We start from the raw sequence: 15,934 nt of genomic DNA, 5'->3' as shown, positions 1-15,934 counted from the left end.
TTACATGTCAATATCCAAACTAAGTGATCATTAAGACAATAATGCAATACCAAGATTTATATATATTACATAATAAAGATTAAATATTTACATGCATAAAAATACACAATCAACAAATAAAACCTTACATAATGGGAGAAAATACTTGTAAGTCAAATATCTGATTAAAGGTTAAAATCCAAAAATTATGGAAATCTATGCATTAATAGCAATAAAAAGTGATTTAATACTAGGAAAATGACTTAACTAGATATTCTTTCAAACATAAAAGTGACCAAATTGAGTATGAAAATATGCTTAATAGCTCTGATTATTGGATAAGTGTGCATTAAGATCACAATGAAATTGTATTTTATATCATTCAGGGTGCCTGCTATGAAAAAACAAAATCAGAAAATAACGAGTCTTGGTGAAGATAAAGAGAAATGTCAACCCTTTTGCCTTTTTAGTGGGAATATAAAATGTTACTGTGGCTGTGAAAAACACTGTGGCAGTTCCTCAAAAAATTGAAAATAGAATTCTCACATATGTGTTAACCTGTTGAGGCTGCCGCAACAAAATATTACAAACTGGGCGGTACATTAATTCATTTTTGAAAGAAGGAGATCTTGTCAGTTCTACAACATGAATAAATCCTGAGGCCATGTAGTAAGTGAAATCAACTAGTCATAAAAAACAAAACAAAACAAAACAAAACAAAAAAAAAAAAAAAACAAAAAAAAAACTTGTGTGATTCCATTTCCATGAGGTGGTGAGGAGTCAAAAATGGTGAGCTATTTAATGGGGACAGAATTTTTACTTTGCAAACATTTTAAAAGTTCTGTATATTTATTGAACAACATTAGCTTACTTACTACTACTAAAGAGTATGTTTAAAATGGTTCAGATGTTACATTCCATTATGTAAATAAATACAATATGTCCACACAGTGAAATAGCATTCTGCCACAAAAATAACTAAAGTATTGATAGATGGATGGAAACAAAATACAATGTGGATAAAAATCTAAAAACGTAAATGAATGAAGTCAGACACAATAAATGACATATTGTATAATTCCATTATATAATTAAGATATAGAGAAATCTAAAGATACTGAAAAAAGATTGTTAGTGATTGACAGCCACTGAGCCACAATTTAAATTTAATAATTAGTGCAATTATACTAAGCATGATTTTTTGGAGAAAAGCATATATATTATTGAACGTAGCAAATATTTGGGTACTCAATATATCCCTAAATATCTACCCTGAAATTCATCCATGTTTCTTCTGTGAGCTGAGAATTATATTTACCATCTTAAGTCCTGAAGGATCATAATTTAATCTGTGAAATATTAAAACTTAAAATATTTTTATAAATGAATGAGATACTTTTAATTCTCCATAAAACTTTTCATTTTCTTTTGTATTTAATTTACTTTTTAATTTAAAAATTTAAAGATATATAAACCCAAAAACTGTGCATATAGGTACCATATGATGACTCAATATGTACACAGTGCCTAATATTTAAAACACATTAATAATATTTATGTCTTCAAACATTTATTAATTTTTATATGTTGAAAAATTTTAAAATCATCTCATGCAGCTTTTTGAAATGTACAGCACTGTATGGTTATCTACATCTACCTTTTTATACAACAGCACACTATGACTTCTTGCTCATATATAAATGTAATTCAAAACTCATTGATCAATAAATATACCCCCTTTCCTTCCTCCCCCCAATCTCTACAGCCTCTTATAACTATCACTGTGCTGTCAACTGTTATGAGATCATTTTTATTTTCGATTTCATATATGAGTGAGATCATGATACTTGTCTTTTTGCGACTGGCAAATTTTACTAAACAGTTTCCAGTTTCATCTGTAGTTACTGATGACAGGGTTTCATTATTTTTTATGACGGAATGGTATTCCGTTGCTCTGCATTTTCTCTACCCATTCTTCATTTAGTAGACACTTAAGTTGTTTCGCTTTTGGGTTACTGTGAATAGGGCTGCGCTGAACATGGATGTGCAAGTAACTTTTGGACATACTGATTTTATTTCCTTTAGATATACACCTAGTAGGGATTCTTCTGGATCCTATGGTAGTCTATTTATTTTTTTAGGTTTTGAAGAGCTTCCATATGGTTTCCCATCATAACTCTACTAATTTACACTTGTGTGAACGGTTTCCTGCTGTTCATCGTCACATCACTGGAACTTGCAGTCTTTCACCTTCTTAGTAATTCATTCTTAGTGCAGGACGTTAATATCGCAGGCTTTTGTTCATTTCTCTCATGATGTGTGAAGCTCAGCATTTTTTCATGACCTGTTGGTCCTGCATGTGTCTTCTTTTGATAAATGTCAGATTGGATCTATTGCTCATTTTCAATCAGCTTTGTTGCCATTGCATTTTTAAAATTCCTTATTTACTCTAGATATATGCCTCTTTTCGGATGTATAGTCTCTAAATATTTCTTCCATTCTATAGGTTGTCTTTTCACTCTGCTTGTTTCCTTTTCTGTAAGGATTGTAGTTTGATGTAATCTCATTTACATATTTTTGCTTTTGTTTTCTATGCTTTTGAGTTTAGAGGCATTTTCAAAACATCCTTGTGCATTCCAATGTCCTGAAGCCTTTCCTGTTTCTTTTTGTAGTTTTATGGTTTTTGGTTATACATTTAAGTTGTAATCAATTTTGATTTTATCATCATGGCTAGTGAGAGATAGGAGTCTAATTCCTTCATACAAATATCCATTTTTTCCAGGGGGGGAAAATTGTCTTTCCTCCAATGCTGTTCTTGGCCCCTTAGTCCAAAATGATTTCATTGTGGATTCATGACTTTACTTCTAAACTTTCTACTCTATTCCATTGGCCGTATATTAACAGAATAAAACTTAATGTTTCTAGTTTAATATAGGAGGTGATTTTTTATAAATAAAAATAAAATGACTTGCCTTATGGTTATTTTTACAACAAAATCAGATTTTCCTAAATGAAATTCAATATCATGGACTAACCTGGGAAGCTGATCATTTAGTACTAATAATGTACCATTCTTATCGGTACAATAGTGAAATATTTTGGCTATTTTAGGACAGAAAAATAAATGAAATGCATTACATCATAGAAGCAAAACCATCGTAAATTTATCCAGATTACAAAAGGTGTTTCTTTATTTTGTCAAGGAAAGGAACACAGAAAGACAAGGCGTGTTAAGATTAGGTCAGGCAGGTTTGCTAGGATGGATCACTGTGACACAGCAAGTCCCCTCTTGGGTACATCCACAGGAACTGTGTTTTCTGTCTTTATTGAAAATCTGATTCTGTGAGTCCTTGGTCATCAGAAGCCACGTTCAAATCCTGCTCTTTGAGGCCAGCCCCGTTGTATTACACTCCATCGGGTTGATTTACCTAGGGCAGAGCTACAGGTGATTAAGACTCAGATTTACACACAGAGAGAGAACGGATCCAAAGAGGAGTCAGACTTCTGGGAAGTAAATTAGGGTGGGAAGGAGTACGGAGATCTGGAACCGCTTGTGCACCAACCCCTACTCTAGGCTCTCGCTGAGCCCCTGCCCAGCAGCTGTGGCTCCGGGCACGCCCCGCGTGGTCGTGGGTGCTCTCTGCCTGTGGCTGGCCGCGTCTCCTGCCTTGTGCGTCTGACTCGCAAAGGTGTGGAAAATGGATTTCGCCCAGCCCCTTCACTCTGAGCCTGAGGGTGATGTTTACTTCCAGAACCTAGACTTTTGCGCTCCAAAGCGCGCCTTTGGGTGCTAGTGACAAAAATCGCTCTAGAAGTAGGACTGAGGAAGCACCGGGGACCCCCATCCCCCAGCAGCTCCCCGCCTTTGCAAGTCTAATGTTTGGAAAGGGGGCTGCAGAGAGGGAGGTCCTTTCCGCTTGGCTGTGAGTCAGATCTCCTCTGGGGTTGAGAGGGAGGGTTCTATATAGAAAACCTCCCAGCAGCGATGTGCCGGGTCTGAGCATCGCCCCTCCTTTGCAAACACAGTTCAGTGGCTCAGCGTCTCCCAGGAAGGGTTCCCGGAGATCAGACTTGCACGTGAGCCTACAGAGCTGGACAGTGTCCGCTCAGTCAAAGGGTCCCTTCTCTGCCTACCTTGCAAAAGGCACTTCTGGTCCTGAGGTACAGCCAGTGAATAGCTGGTCCCCAAGGGGTGGGCTACCTCCCTTTTCCGGGTGCCCGAACACTCCTCCTCCTCATCTCCCCACCTCCTGAGTGTTTGTCTTGTCCTAGGATCAGAAGCCGGCACCCACGGGGCCTTCGAATGCTTTTCAAGTCAGGGTCCCCACTAGATTCCTGTTCCTCTTGGCTCTGCACCCAGACTGAGTCAAGAATGCTGCGGGAATTTCTCTAACAATATCCGCCTGCTGTGTTCTGAAGTCACTGGCCATCTGACAAGGTCAGGTATTGTGAAGAAGGGGTGGGGTGCGTGGATTGGGGACCCCAAGGGAACCTGCAGACATCTGCCTTCACTTCTGTTATTTCCAGCAGAGAGTATTTTGAAGGAGAGTGTGAGAGACACAGGGGCCAAGGTAGTGTGGAGTGTGGGTGTCAAAAACCAAATCACTTCTCTCCCTGACTTCTTCCGTTCACTGGAAACCTATTAATACAGGGAAAACTTAAGTTTGTTCTACTTCGCTGATTTTTTTAAAAGGCTTTCAGTTGTTCTGCTTCCTTCTCCACTCTTAATTTCATTCTGGGTGTACTCATCACAAAGAGTGAAAATGCCATTATTGTCAGTTTTCAGGTTTCCACAGTCAAATGGCAGTGCCACCTTCATCAGCCTCTCCTGCAGGGCCAACCTGAGAAGCTCTAAGTAACCAGTTACATAGCTCCAAGCAAATATCCCTACCTGGGAAAGAGAATTGAAAGAAATGCAGCCTCTTTCAAATGAAAGCAATTTGTAGACTTTCCCAAAGATCAGTCCTGTGCACACTTAAATGTGAGTGCACACATGCACATATCCCCAGTCAGAGAGAGAGAGAGAGAGAGAGAGAGAGAGAGAGAGAGAGAGAGAGAGAGATTTTCCCAGGAAGGCCACTAGAGGGAGAACTCTGAGAGGGTTTACAAAATCAAATAAATACAGAAATTGCTATCTACTGGAATTTGTCTTTACATCACTTTGGAAAAGCATCGTGTGAGTATATTAAAGACATTCTACGTCAATGAGGCTGGAACTGTACAAAGGGAGAAATCATGTGCGAGTATCAGATAGCCTTCCCACTCACAGGTTGCTTCAGGGCAGGTCTCAAGGTGACCTCCTTAGTGACCCCAGATGGTTATTTCCTTTCCCCAAAGTTCACCTGTAAGAACGTTCTGCAGTAATGGGAATATGGTTTCTGCATTATTTACCCAACTCTACTTTATCTGAGTCTGTGGCTTTTAAAAATACAGCTGATATATCATCCTCTTGGCAAACATGCAAAATCAGAGGTAGAATGGGTCATCTCACACAGAAAGAAAAAATTAACTCTTCAATTTTTCACCATCAACCCTGAAATTGTTACAAACCGCTAAAAAAATGTCATTCCCATTACTTTAAAAAAAAATACTACCTATGTAAAAGCTCTTTAGTTACTTCTAACTATGAAAATCACCCTGGAGGTGGAAGAGGTGAGAAATATTTGAACACTTAATTGTGACACGTCCTGGAAAGCAGTGAACGTTAAAGAGAAAAATGATTATTATCTTCATTGCAGTTTCAGGATTGGAAACTTTAATCCACTTCAAGAAAAGTGTATGTTGGTGGATTTTGAACTAACAGCGCAGTGGATCAGAATGGTGACTTAAGAGCCAAAGAGGAAAGGGATTTACTTAAAGCCACGTGTCCGGTGTCTCGGGGACCCAGTACGAGGTGCACGCGCGCACAGTGGCTGAACCCCTTTCTTCCCCACGCAGCTTGGCCCTGTCCGTTTCGGCAAGTGCACCCACAGTAGGATGCGGCCCTTGGACCTTCTCAGATAATGGGCTTGAGGTTCGAAATTCTGCAGCGCCGCCTGAGCTCTTGCTCCTGGCTTTCCCTTGTCAGCTACTCTCCGCCAGCCTAGCAGCAGATCGCTGTGTGTGTGCTACCACCGGTGGGGCGGGGAGACCTGGCGCTCGCCCCGCCAGCTCTGCTGCTGCTGACGTCCGTTCAGGCCTTTAAATGCGTCTCTCCTTGCGCAAGAGGAAACAGACTTTGTAGCAGTCACTTTGCCTGGAGGGAGACGCGTCTCTGCTCTTGCAGGCGACAGCTCCGACTCCCCTCTCTTCCCGGAGCTGCGTTCGTCTCTGTCCTCTGCGCACCGAGTCCCCGCCTGCCTCTCCAGCGGGAGGCGCATTTGCTCCTCGCACCCCGGTGTGAGCCAACAAGACTCCCCTTGCTCTATGTTTTCCGCTGGACTCGAAGATCAAAGCTTGCGAGGTGCGCCCAGAAGGAGCAGGGCGTCCTTTCCCTGATTTGGAGGCAGGTGGTTTTTGTCTGTACTGGCGAAAGCGTTCTCCGTGTATCCACACCTGCAACTTGTTTGGGTTTCTTCTCAGTGCTGTGTGTGCGTTTACAACATCAAAGTTTTTCTCTCTCGTCCTTAAAACCTAGCGTTGTGTCTTTTAATCCGTCCGTCCTCCTCCCCGCGCTGCCTCCGCCCGGCCTTCTCCGTGTGCGGTGAGTGGGTAGCAGGGCGCGCAGTGGAGACCGGCGCGGTCGGAAGGCGCAGAAGGGAAGGGAAAGACTGTTACCGGGGACTCCCTGGGCGACCCTTTGCCAAGCAAGAGCTGGGTAAGGGCCAGAAGAAGACCCGGACTCTTCACGGACGCTGGCGCCCGCATACTGGATTTTAATCATCATCCTGGTTGCGCGTCTCGGTCCCTTTTTCTCAATTGGTAACTAGTGGAGAGCGAAGCGCTTGGCAGGAGCGCTCTGCGGGACCTCAGCCCCCGGCTGCTCGGGATCTGTGTGTCCGCTCCTGCGGAGGAGCCCGGTGGAGGTCGCCAGCGGGTGCTCTCTGGAGCCTGGAGGTAGGCAAGGGGGTGGGATCCTGATTCTCGCGCTGCACCAACCTTCCCAAAGGCTGCCTGGTTTCATGGAGAGGAAACCGTCTTTTCACCCTCATTTGTCTTCAGGCTGCCCTGCCCCCGTTTCGAATTCTGTCTCAGGAATAACCACATCCAATACAGCCGCAAGGTGGACCGCGTCCGCTGCTCTTCGCCCCAATGCCTTGTTCTTACCATTTCTGGTCGTGCTGGGGGCGCGTGAGCTTCCCCGCGAAGTTGATACCTTGCAGATTTTGAGAATGTTCAACTTAATTTTATTCAGTTTCTTAGAGAATGTGTTTCCTGTGCGCAAGAATTATGGGAAATAAATGTGCCATGTGCATCATCAGCAACAGATCAGAAATCATCCTCATTGTCCCCCAAAAGTTTTCCCAATGCAAGTTTTCTTAAGGTCCAGATACAGTGAATAGAGACTTGGCTTGTTCCATTGTATAAAAGGAAAGTGGACGTGTTTTCCTCTTCAATTTTAAAATATGGAATACTAGTGTAGTTCCTCCCCCCCCGTTTCTTCCTCCTCTTCCTCCTCCTCCTCTCCTCTCCTCCTCTTCCTCCTCTTCTCCTCCCTCTTCTATTTTCTCCTCTTTTCTTTCTCCTCCTTTCCTTCCTCTTGTCCATTAGCAGACCAACACAAGGACTGTAGAGAGAATGGGACAGTTACAATGTGCAGGTTTGATTGATAGAAGTCTTTGTTGCTCCCAGCCTTGCCAGGAAGCGTTTTTTTTTTTTTAATTGAAATATCTGTTCAAATAATTTCATGCTTTTGAGTTAAGTGGTAATTTGGGGTAAGACTGAACTAAACATTTTGAATGTAATATCAGCATCGGAAGATTTTGTATAGATTTGTGTAATTGATCCCTACACTTATATAGGATCTAATAATGGGAACTGTATGAAGTGAAGGAAGTGACTACTGTATTCTTGCAAAGGGTAATTTTTAACTCTGGGAAAATTTTCAACATCAATATTGAAACTTAAATGACAAGCATATGGATGTAGAGTTAGGCAAGTTAACTTCAGGAGGTTGGCTTATTGATAATTAGTGCTTGGAATTTCATAGCTACATATGATAATCAGTAAAATAAATGAACCAGTTAGTATTCTGAGCTTGCAATACTTGGTTCCACAGAAAGGCTGCTGTTACATTTCATTTCCAATCTCATTTTTATGAATAGAATAAGGTTGCATGAATTTACCTGCTACTTTACAAATGTGTGCTGTGGATTTCAATATGCCCTGTAAAGAGCAGGGAGGCATGATCCCAGGAATGACCTCATTAAACGGAACCATTTCCCCTCTAGGGAGAATCTTCCCACAAACTTCAGTTAGTGGAATCTGGAGTCTCACTTTGTGTCTCTCTCACCCTCCCTTCCTACCTCCATATCTTTTTCACATGGCACCTTGGAGTTTGGGTTCCTCTGGATTGAAAGAGTATGCTATATATCTATATATCTATATCTATATCTATATATATCAAGCATATATATATTTGAAAGATCAATAGCATGTCAAGGGTTTCTGCTGAGCTAGATGAGGGATTACAGAGAACACAGTGGAGGGAAAGTATAAGGAGAATAGAATGCAACTAAAGTAGCAAAAATAGTCATGCCTTGAGGAACTTAAACACTAAAAAGAACTAGGCTATTAAAACAGAAATGCATGAAATAAAGCTAACCTTGAAGCACTGGAATATAGCTCTGTGTGTGTGTGTGTGTGTGTGTGTGTGTGTGTAGAAGGTAAATTACCTTTAATAAGAATCAGCCTTGTCTTAGATCTGCAGGAGCAGGTTTATTTTAAAGAGCACATTCTTTACTGGGTAAATGCTTTGAAACACTTGAGAATCCCAAGAAAATAAACAGCTCTCATTTGAAGTTATTGATTTTCAAATAAATACTTTAGTTTCAGTATTTAGAGTAGTTTTTTTCTCAAATTTTAATGGCTGAGGATGCATAACAATTGCAATTTATGACCCTCATCATAAAGAAATTGGTTCATGAATGCCCTGTTACTAAGTATGTGTTTAGCATCATGGGTAACTCCAATTTTTCTATGTCAAGAATCATCCAATGAAAATTATAGGTTGAATGTTAAAGAACTTTATTTTCTGAGGAGGAATGTGACACCTGCATTTTAATCTCATCTTTAATACTTGTTACTTACTTAAATATTCCTTAGTTCCTTCACTGGTGACTTATAATTGTTCTTGCCCCGTTAGAAGGTGATTGTTCTCAAGTATCAATCTATCATTTATATATTTTCTGTCTTTAGGCTGGCTATATAGCATCATATCTGAAAATCAATAATATTGAGTTAATGGACTATTACTGAAGCTTAGGTCCCAAAACATATTTTAAAAAACAAAGATATCAATATATGGATGGGTTTGCTTAGATGATAACTTGAAATAAGCATGATTTCCAACTACTTATTGAAGAGTGAATAAAGTTTTGAATTCTTACCATTTTATTTCATATATTGCACATATTTGTCTTCTTTACTAATGCAAAAAGAGTTCAAACTGTTCCATGAAAATATACAAAATAACTGATTCCTTTTATTTCTACTATTGAAACTTTATAATAGTAGTCCCAAAGTGAAGGAAATTATTTATGAGGTCCTAGCCCACAGGCAAGATTGTTCTTTTTTGGAACTTTTTCTGAAAGTGACATTGCCTTGAAATTCTCGATTTCTTCTACTCTTTGCAGCCAAAGAGATTGATCATTCATTACCATAGTCTTTTATCTGTGTGCTGTTCAGTTACATTGTGGATCAGATTTCTAAATTCATTACTTAAGATTGTTTTCTTATACAATGTTTTCTCAATGGTAATAATTTAGAGTTTTCTATTACTTAAATAGTTTAGATAATAGTGAACTAAGTATAAAACAAACAAATAAAAGTAAAATAGACTTTAAAGAACTTTATCTAGTTCCCTATGCTCTACCAAGGAATTGGTTACCTTGTATTTTAAACTATGTGCATGTTGAAATACAAAATTACTGCTCGCAAGCTTCAGTGAAACATATCCTCTCAAGCAATAGCCTAGATTAATGTACTAAGATTATTTTTGTTATAAATTTAAATTATGAGTTATAAGATTATTTTTAAGGTTTCTGTTATCTTTTTGGACATTTTGGTGGCTGTAGCCTAGAAAGTTGCAAACCTATGAAGGAATTCACAAAACTGCTTTAATCCTAGTCAGGTAATTCAATCTGAGAGTTATGCCTTGCTTTGGATTAACACCAAGTCACATATGTTATGATTGATATGAGACGAATGAAACATAAAACTTCAACATGCCATATTCCTACCATGGTTCCAGCGGCTATTTTGTAAAATCATGACCTTACTTACAACAAATTCAATGCACTGCTGTGCATAAAATCTATAAGTTTTTTGGGGGGGTGTTCTGGAAATACTTGTATCTCACATACTCTCTACCCATGGGGTTGAGAGAGTATTCCACAGGGTGGTGCTATTGTTTTGCACAATATTTTGGAATAAACCTACCCCTTAGAGCTACTTTTATATCAATGGAAACACCAGAAATTTCTCTAACAATAGACTTTCTTACAGACCCACATAGCAACACTATTGCTATCCATTAAGAGGTCTTTCTGCTCATTAGTGACAAGGTCTTCTTTTAAAAACATTCCCCCAGTGTCTCCCTAGGAGGACCTAATGCCACTGGCACTTTTTCTCCCTTCACGCCCTCCTCTACTTTTTGTGTTCTATTATAAACCAAAGCCAATCTAAAGAAGATATTATTTCTGAAGGTAATTTTAGACACATCACAAATATGCTTTGCATAAACTACTCTGTATATACTTATTCTCATCTCTGTCCTAAATTCAGAAATTCATAGTTCCTCATGCATGTGCTTCATTTGCTATTATGTTGAAATCAACAATATTAATTATATATATCCTTAACCGAATTGTATCACCTTTTAAAATAGGACTAATAGTAGAAGTCAAATCTTAACATCTATTTCTTGTGAAGGTATTCAAGTTTAGACAGAAGTATTACAATCACATCACGGCCATTCTGTGTAAAGGCAGTTCTACAACATTGATGTCTGCTAGTTTGATAACTCACATTTGGAGTGCCAATTTATCTAAAAATTTCATGTAAAATCTGGAAACAAAATTTACATAGAAGCTCAGGTTTGATTGAGGAGAATAATCATTCATATTAAATAATCCAGGGAACAGATGGTTAGACATAAGGACTAGAAATACTAAATGAAGATAGACCATATAATAGATCCTTTCTTGTTTTTGCATTTGCTAAGGTTTATGAGTGGGGTATACATAAAGAGAGCAAATGCAAGAGACAGGGAAAATGATGGGTCCTGGGTTCAATTCATATTTTCTTTGAGAGTTGTCATGTGTGTCTGGCATCTGTGTGTATGGGATGACTTTCTTCCTTTCTTCCTTCCTTTCTTTTTTTCTCTTTTTTTCTTTCTTTCTTGGATTCTTTTTTGCCAGTTTGGAAAATCATTGCCTAAGTTGCAAGATCAAACTTTTATTTACTAATAAAAAGTACTTGTTTCTTCTTCAATTTTTAAAACTATAACATGATTATCTTCCAAGAAGTATATCTGTTTGTTTATTGATTTAGCAAAATGTCTATGATGGGTCATAATTTAAATAAGATATCTTACAACTTGTGAAAAAACACTCTTACACTTAATTTTTCCAATATCAAGGATGGATAGGTATATTGTTTTATGCCTAAAATCATCCTTATTTTTTATAATCAGCATAGCATACTCTTGCCTATGCATGTGTCCATAATTGATAATGTAGATTCACCATGTTTTCCAACAAATGTACCCTGTTGGTTTTCCAAATAGGATGTTTGATTGTGTCTTATAATTTCTGATTGCATGCCAAAGTGCCACCAGTATGTCATGGCAGAATTATTCTGAATATCAACCCAACATTCTCAGAGCTAAGCATATGCCATGCATTTCACAGTGTATATGACTTTGTGTGATTTGGAATTTGAGGAAGGACCTTTAAAATATTATTTTGGGGGTTTGCAAGTGTTTCATGTTCATTTCCAGGTTTCATAGTTTTATACTTCTGTGAGCACAAGCTCACAGCAATCATCAAGACCACAAATTTACAGAAGTTTTAAACTATATGCTTTTTTCTTCCTAGTTTGGTATATTTTACAAAAGAGTAAAATAATGCTCAATGATTGCCTATCCATCCTCAAAATTGGAAAATAAACATTAAAGATATAGAAATTAAATTTTGGAAAGAGACTCCATTCTATAGATAAAAATTGATTGATTAATTAATAATAGTCTGATAAAAACACTGTAATAAGCTGTAAAACAAAAAAAAATGTGACTTTACTGTATAATAAAATAATATATATTCTATATATATATATATTATAATAAGTTTTATTAATTCATCTGGAAAGGTTTTTGTGTTTCTGTATTTTAGGAATTTTAAATGCTGGCAATAAATTTACTTGTGTAAAATAACCAAATGGCTAGTCTGGAAAATTTAGACATAATGGATAAGATAATAAATGATTATATAGTAGTTATATAAACTAATAATTACCTCAGATACATTACATTTATTAACTCATTTAACCCTGTACCTTCCTAAAGTCTTATTATTTCCCAAGTTTATAGATATGAAATATATTTTCAGAAAACTTGAAATTTTGTCCAAAGTTGCCAAGTCAGGAAGAGATTGACAATTTAAGAATTTCCTATTTTGATGAAGGGTTTACATGTATCCTGTAAAATATCTTTATTTGAAAACTTGTATTTTGTATTTTTAGGAATTAAATGTAAGACTTGTATGATCAACTCAGTAGAACATGGACTATGGATTCAAATCAAGGATGTATATACAATATTCTTGATTAAGATAGTCTATGTGCTCATGATGATATTTTAAACAAACAACAAGAAACATAATTATAGGAATTTGGGTTGGCCTTAAGAAAGTCAACTTTAGCAATATACGATTGCTTTTGCCAGAACCAAATCTTCTCTGAGAGCTTTCTATTCTGATTAAATTGTCACATATACGGTGAAAAAAAAATACCTTAACTTTCAAGTTTTTATTTCATATTCTCAAAAGTAAATTGTGCTACTATCTTATGTCTATGTTTTCTTCAATGCAGAAAAAATCTCTACTTTCTTAGCATCTCAGTCACATGAAATATTGGGTTTAATACATCAACATATATGAGAGTGTCTCTCTCCTACCCATGGTACAATTTTTCTGTACAATGTTAACAGAGTACCCCATCTTTATTGTTTGTACATGTAAAAATCTTTTATTTTAACTTAATCTCCAAGTGTGTTGAGTACCTGTCTAGTTTTTGAAGTGTGGTAGTTTTCCCTGTTTCAATTGTGACGTTTATGCATATTATCTTTATGTGTATTCATTTAGACTGGAATATTGAATGGAAAACAATGTTCTTTACAATATGGCCCCTAATGGATAGACCTCTCTTATGATATTTTAGGTCAGTACACAACATTTCATGATATTAAGTCAGAAGCTGGGCTTTTAAGCTCCAATGTCTAGTTTCCCTGTACTCATATGTTTCTTAAGAGTTTCTGGTTTTTGGTTTCAGATTTTCATGAGCAAATTCAAGTACAATGCTTATGAAAAGTGCTTGACACAGAGTTCAGGCTCTTTGAAGAAAAATATTTTGAGTAACTGTTTAGCTGAACAGCAGTAGGAAAAAATAATATCAATATGAATTCTTGATAGTTTGATGTGTGTATAAAGATCTCATGCAATCAAAATGCTCTCCCTCTCCCCAGTGGAAATTGTTCATTTATTTTTTTCTACTAAGACAAGTTTGGAATGTTTAATATTCCAACATTAATATATCCACACAAAATTAAACAAATTCTATGAGAGGATATTAGAAATTTTTACTTAAGTGAACTTCCCTGATGCATGGCTAGTTCAATAGAAAATGAATCAGAACAAATTAACCAAAGTAAGACAGTTTGCTGCTGTTCAGCGTTTCTTTGGTTTGAATAGTTACTATTAAGAAGATTAACAGCAACAACAAAGATCTAGCACGGCAATGAATAAAAACAAGCTGTATTTCTTCTGAAATTTTATTTATTTTATGTCTTAGTGCTTGTTGAAACCTACCCAAAATAAAAGCACAATTAGTAGTGATAATTGTATTTCTTGTTAGAAGGACTGCGCTTTCTATCCTGATTTCATTAGAATTGCACTTATAGAAATTATATGGTATTCTTCATTCATTTTCCAAACCAGTCCCCTTCACGGTCCTTTAGTATTCAGTAGCATCCATTAAAAGTTAGAGTAAAACTAACTTAAAACTTCAGGTGGAAAATATGCTCTTAACATTGTGTTTAGTTCTAAAAACTCATTGGTATGAAAACTGTGTCTCTTTTGCTGTCTTTATCTTTACAATTGTAGTTAAAGTGTCTTACTCAGTGCCACTCTGCACTGACAGGTGTAATGTAATCAGAGTCTCTCAACTTAAATGATCATAATCTAACAGATAATTAGGAGAATAAGAATTAGAAAGGCACTGGAGAAGTTATTATTTTATTCTAAAACAACGTAGAATCAATACTGTTTCTCTGTGCATGTATGAACCAATTGTTTGAGCGTGTAGGTATGGTTGATTTTCCTGTAAGGGAATCTTCAGACTGTGTCAGCTATCATGTTCCAGCCAAGTGGAATTTTTAGTAACACAATTCTGCTACTGCTCCTTGATCTACTGATTTAGTCATTTGCTTCAGAGTAGTTTTTCAGCAACAAAATATATGAACAATATTATTAGCCTTTCATGAGCACAACATGTAATATTTCGGAATCTTTTATTGTTTACAATAATTGTGGTGAAGATTACATATTAACAAACATTAATTTTTGTAAGAGACATGTTATTCCTATAAGTATCCTGTTAAATTTCTATATGTAGTCTTGTTATACTCTTGCTTTTGAACTTACGCAAGTTGATTTGCTTTGCTACATGTATAATGTGAAACAGGGTCAGGAAACTAAGCAAATCACCACTCGCTGAAAGAGAAAGAATGGGAGATATATCTCAGACTATGATATTTATGGAATATATTTCAATTAGTTCTGTTCACCAATTAGTAATTTATTTTCCAGCTCCTCTCCTCCTAGTGCACACTGAATCAGTAAGGAGTTCTCCAGAGAAACAGAATTGTTATGATGCACAGAGAGATAGAGATGTTCAAGAGGAAATTTATTATGGAAATCGACTTGTGATTATGGAAGACATGATTTCTTAGGATGTTCTGCTGCAAGCTGAAGACCCAGGAATATTAGGACTGCAATTCAGTCCAATGTCTATTCAAGAACTGGGCAGCTCCAAACTAGAGGTGGTTCAGAAGGTCTACTTAGATTACCTAGTAGGCTTCTATAATACAAATTTGCTGATAGTATTAAAAAAAAAGATGCACTTAGTTCCAGGTGTGCACTTGCCTTATTTGGACTATCTCATTGGAACACCCTTAGTAAGGCAATTGTGAGTTTTTGTTTTTTTTCTGATTGATTGATGTTCAAGTTGGTTTTCTTTATTCTAATATAAGTTTTAACAAAAATAGCTCAAGTTAAATTTTATGTTGCAAAGCCACTTATGAACTTACACCATTTTTCTATTTCAATAAAATACATACAAAATGAAAAATTGAAAAATAAGAAATGCCATTAAGCCTCCCTCTGAATATAATTATAGTTAAATTTTGTTGCTTGTATCTTTGTCTACTTCCTTTGTATTTAAATACAACATACTTTTTTTTTTTTTACTTATTAGGAATATATGACAGTATTTTTCTAATGCTCAGTGGCTTTACCTTTATTTTGGGGTTCTATTTGTATGT

The 15,934-nt window shown here is 36.9% G+C and overlaps 1 protein-coding gene across 1 annotated transcript in view; it reads left to right on the top strand.

The window, feature by feature from the left end:
• Positions 1–6,155: 6,155 nt before the first annotated feature.
• The window catches only part of Pcdh15 (protocadherin related 15), a 1,472,709-nt gene continuing 1,462,930 nt past the window's right edge, over positions 6,156–15,934 (top strand). Inside the window, exon 1 of the mRNA XM_063239513.1 lies at positions 6,156–7,014. The gene's annotated coding sequence lies outside the window, so the exon portion shown is untranslated. The remainder of the gene's footprint in view (positions 7,015–15,934) is intronic.

This window comes from Cavia porcellus, unplaced genomic scaffold (assembly GCF_034190915.1).
Source record: "Cavia porcellus strain 051 isolate PalLab524CR breed Dunkin Hartley unplaced genomic scaffold, mCavPor4.1 scaffold_28, whole genome shotgun sequence".
NCBI classification, from domain to species: domain Eukaryota; kingdom Metazoa; phylum Chordata; class Mammalia; order Rodentia; family Caviidae; genus Cavia; species Cavia porcellus.
Note: the sequence above shows the minus strand (reverse complement) of the source record. Positions and strands in the feature narration are given on the sequence as shown.